The sequence below is a fragment of the Juglans regia genome, chromosome 5, assembly GCF_001411555.2.
Source record: "Juglans regia cultivar Chandler chromosome 5, Walnut 2.0, whole genome shotgun sequence".
Lineage (NCBI taxonomy): Eukaryota > Viridiplantae > Streptophyta > Magnoliopsida > Fagales > Juglandaceae > Juglans > Juglans regia.
Genome location: NC_049905.1, coordinates 9,222,263 through 9,227,520, shown reverse-complemented (window position 1 = coordinate 9,227,520; position 5,258 = coordinate 9,222,263). Strand labels below are relative to the sequence as shown.

The following is a 5,258-nucleotide window of genomic DNA, read 5'->3' as shown; positions in this document are numbered from 1 at the left end:
AGTCTATGAACCCAAGACATGATTGTAGTAGGAGTTATAAGAACCCCATTGTCACATCATCTTGGATTGCAGATAAGATGATGCCACTGTTTATAAGCCAACCTAATGTGCCTATCAAAGCACTTGCTGATGAGATTAAGAGAAAGTGGGGAGTGGAAGTTCCTAAAATGAAGTTGTATCGTGCTCGAGCGAAGGCTCAGTTTACCATATTTGGCAGCCATAGAGAACAGTATGCCAAGGTATGGGACTATTGTGAGACCCTGAAACAAAGGAACCAAGGTAGTTGTTTGTTAGTTAGGGTGGAACGAATAGCTCCTGAGTTATCTCCTATTTTTCAAAGGATGTACGTAGGATTGGCAGCCTGTAGAGAGGGTTTTAAGGCTGGTTGTAGACCATTGATTGGTTTGGACGGTTGTTTCTTAAAAGGACCATTTAAGGGGCAGCTCTTATGTGCTGTTGGTAGGGATGCAAATGATAACATGTACCCAATTGCAATGGCCATTGTGGAGGCAGAGTTAAAGGATAGTTGGGGATGGTTTATTGAAACACTTATATCCGATCTTGGACAGCAACCTGAAGGTGGGTGGACATTTATCAGTGACAGACAAAAGGTAATTTTATAAATATTTCAATATATTCTATTAACTAAAACTTATTAAATGAGCCACTCATTGAATATTTTTTGTAGGGTTTAAAACCAGCAATGGAGGAGTTGGTGCCTTACAATGACAGCCGTATTTGTGTCAGGCATTTATATGCCAATTTTCGAGATGCTGGCCACAGGGGTGTGGCTTTAAAGGAGAAATTGTGGCAGGCAGCTACAGCATACACAAAGAGGGACTTTGAGAGAGCTATGGAGGAACTGAAAGCCCTTAGTCAGCCTGCATATGACTACCTAAAGGTTATAGACCCATCACAATGGTCTAGAGCATGGTCTAACACATTTTCAAAGTCTGACTTGGTAGTGAATAATCTTAGTGAATGTTTCAACGCGTATATTCTGCAAGCACGTGATAAGCCAATTGTGACTATGGTGGAGACCATATGGAAGAAACTGATGGGACGATATCAGTTGAAAAGGGAAGCAATTAGTAAATGGGAGAATACAATCACGCCTCGGATAGTTGCAAAGCTTGAACTTATGCATGATTTGTCCATCTATTGTACTCCAACGTATGCAGGATGTGGTCAGTTTGAAGTTAACAATGCTGGTAGGCAATATGTGGTTGATTTGAAAAAGATGACCTGTTCATGTTTGAGATGGGACATCACAGGTATTCCATGCCCGCATGCATACACATGTATTGTGTATTCTGACCAAGATCCCAAGGGATATGTGCATCATTACTATAGTGTGGAGATGTGGAGGGCAGCATACGAGCCTTTAATTTACCCTATGCCAAGTGAGGATCAGTGGCTCACTACCACATACGAGAAGCCTACTGCTCCTGAGGTTAGGAAACAACCCGGGAGGCCAAAGAAACATCGAAGAAGAAATGAGGACGATCGACAAGGAGCAAACAAGTTGAGAAAAACTGGTGTGCATATGACCTGTTCGAGATGTAATCAAGTTGGTCACAACAAAAGAAAATGTCCGCGTGGGAACGCAGGCACACCCTCCTCCACTTCTGCAGCAGAATTTCAAGCTCCTTCATTTCCAGATGAACAAGTTAGTGGCTACTTCTTCCTTATTTACTATACGGTATTCATTTACATATTGCTTGAAAATGTTGAGAATGTTAATTTACATTTAAATGTGGTACTAGGTCATTTCACAACCTCCAATGTCAGAGCCTTCACAGCCAACAACCCAATCTATGCAAACTGGGAACGCTCCACCTTCGTCGCTTTCACAGGCAACATGGCAAACAAGTCCAACAGTGCAAACTCCCTTGTCAGAGACTTGTTGTTATAATGGTGTAGTTAGGGCTTAATGACATTACTGTTATTAGAAAACTTTTGTTGTAATGGTCTATAGTAGGGTGACATTATTAGAGTGACAATATTTGTTGGCAATATTGACTTGCTGTTCCAATTGAGGGATTTTGATATGTAGGGTGATATTATTATTAATCATTATCAACACAGTAAGTTGTTGTCACAAAATTCACTCCATAACCAAATTACATACAACAAGTGATGTTCAATACAACAATTAAATTCAAAACAACAACCACAGTCAATACGCATCCAAAAAATTACATTAACCAATCATACGCTATCATCAAGTAACGACGACCTTTATCAGCATAATGAGACATTTTCATGTAGATAACAGCAACAACTAGAACAATTACAATGACACCACACCATGTGCAATTATTGTATTTCTTGTGCAAATATTTAGATTTTTCCTTCTCCTAATACAAAAACTGTTGGATATGTTTCATGTGCTCCCTCTCCATCACTAACTTAGCCTCCAATTCCGTAGATTTTTCCTTCAGCTTATTGCATAACTCTTGGATATGCTCCCTACGCTCCCTCTCCATCACTAAGTTAGCCTCCAATTCGGATTTCTCAATCTTGAACTCACGACTCCGTATCCGGAGTCTATCTCGTAGCTGGCCAACCACATCTCCGCACGTGGAGCAATGATCATCATCTACCCAATAAAAAAATGTACAAAACCTGTCTCCACTCCCATGTTGACAACCAGGAGTCCAATATGGGCATCTCCAGAACTTCCTTTTGTAATTATCATCAGTAGTTGACACTCTTAGACGTGCTCGTAGATTGCAACGGCAAAATGGGTCATCTAGTGGTGCTTTACCACCCCAGCTTGTACTAGATGAACCAGTAGACATCTTTCACAACCTGCTGAAATATGTCAGGATTATGAGTGTAGAAATGAAACAGTTAAAAGAGAGGTTGATGAGCCAAAAAATTTCTACTCTATAGACTTGAATCAATATTATTCTTTACAGACTACTGCAGCTTTATACAAAAGGAGAAAAGAATCTTAACAAACTAAACTAGAACATTATCTAAGCATGGTATCGAATCAATATCATGGCAATTAAATTGGAACATTGTTGAGTTACAATGTACAATCATTTATAGCATTCTTGTGCTACAATAAACTCGAATCATTTTTTCACCTTACAACGTACAGTCATTTATAGCATTCTTAAACTACATCAAGGCGGGAGATTTGTTGTCAATATTAACAATCACTGAGGTACCTGCGATGGAGAAAGCAATTTGAATGAGAGCTCTACAAAAAAACTCCTCTGCAATGGAGTCACTAACAGCTCGAAGGGGACACCGATGTCGTGGTCGGCAGCTCACACCGTGGTTGGCAGCTTTGTTAGGGTTCGTCGTTGCCCACCTTCTTTGCAGTTGACCCCAACTTATTTCTCTATCGCTCCTAATGGCTTCAAAACAGACGTTCTTCACTTTGAAACAAAACCATTTTTTGGCATTAATAAAACGAGTCGTTTTGGCCATGGATTTGGGGATTTTTGAATATGAAGTTCAGTTTGGGGAAATGGAAACCGATGGAGTGAGGGGTGATTTTGTCTTTGCATTAAAGGATTAGCATGTGAAAAGCACGTGGGTGAGTTTTCCGTTTGATTTAACTCTCATCGTAGACGGAAGGGGGGGATTGGGACGTTATAAAAGTAAGAGGGTCCACTTTGATGCAATCAATAGTTTCGGGGGCACATTGTGAATTTGGTGATAGTTGGAGGGGTCAAAGTGTAATTAACCCAGTTTTCTTTGAGACATTAAAGAAACTTCAAGACAGTCTGATGGTTTAGTCAAGTTACAAAAATATCTTCTTATTGATATCTTGAAAAACAGAGATTGGTCATTTGAAAATGTTGATAGAGGAATATATTGGATTGAGAAACTCCTTGCTAGGAAAAAAGTTCTTGTTGCTCTTGAGGACGTGGATCATGTGGATCAACTACATGCATTAGCTGGAAACACTGACTAGCTTGGTGCTGGAAGTATAATCATTGCAACGATTAAAGATGAACATTTGCTAAAGCAATTAGGAAACTATGAAAAATATAAAGTGGAAAAATTGGCTTGTACAGACTCTCTTGAACTTTTTAGCTAGCATGCCGTCAAGAATATCCCATCCAATGGAAGATTACCATGAGCTTTCGATTAGTGTAGTGAAGTTTACTCGAGGGCATCCATTAGCTCTTGAAGTTTTTGGTTCTTTTCTCTTGGGAAGAAGCATTACCGAATGGAAAAGAACAGTGGAAAAATTACAAAAAATGTATGACCACCACATTCAAAAAATACTTCGAGTAAGTTTTGATTCATTAGATGAGACAACAATGGACATATTCCTTGATATTGCATGCTTCTTTATAGGGATGGACGCAAAATATGTTGCCAAAATTCTCCGTGGGTGTGGTTTTTTTCCTGATATTGGTATTAGTAATCTTGCTTGGAGGTCTGTTATGATAATAGATTACCATAATAAGCTGAGGATGCATGATTTGATTTGAGATATAGGAAGAGAAATTGAGAAAGTTCATTTAAAGATCCAAGAAGACGTAGTAGGTTGTGGTTTCATGAGGACGTGTTAAATGTACTAAACAGTGAACATATGGTAAGACATTTACATTTATGCATAACCATGTGTACATATATATAGAGACATGATATAAATGATCTCTTGGCTTCCATAAGAGTTCTATCTTGTCGACTTTCATGCATAATTGTGTGAACATATTTTAACCATATGTAAGTCAATCCAAAACTTCTATAGATCAGTTAATTGAAAGCTCATCTGACAATATTAAGAAGTATTCAATCACGTTTTAAGCAATTCTATTCATATCTAAATCTCTCAAGTTTTTGTCTGTTAAGTTATGAACAAAATATTTAGGCCCACTCCAATTCGAGTATGTTCTAGCCTTAGAAAGAGAAGGAATATGTTGCTAATCCCACTTCTTATTTTGCTAGGGATCTGAAGTAGTGGAGGGTGTCGTGCTAAATCCACCCTCACTTCTCGACATACATCTGAAAACTGATGCATTTGCAAAGATGAAGAATTTGAGGTTGCTCTAGATCAATAATGTGCATCTCACAGGACACTTTGAGCTTCTTTCCAAAGAGCTAAGATGGCTATGTTGGCATAATTGCCCATTGAAGATTCTACCTCAAAACTTTCATCTAGAGAACCTTGTTGTGCTTAACTTGCAGCATAGTAATTTTGAAGAAGTCTAGAAGGAGAACAGGGTAACGAATTTTATTATACCTTATATTCCTCTTTTGATGTTAGTAATCGGAAGCACTAG

The 5,258-nt window shown here is 38.7% G+C and overlaps 1 pseudogene; it reads left to right on the top strand.

Annotated features, from left to right (window-relative positions):
- The first annotated feature begins 3,267 nt into the window (after window positions 1-3,267).
- On the top strand, window positions 3,268-4,463 carry LOC118348422 (annotated as a pseudogene).
- The last annotated feature ends 795 nt before the right edge of the window (window positions 4,464-5,258 follow it).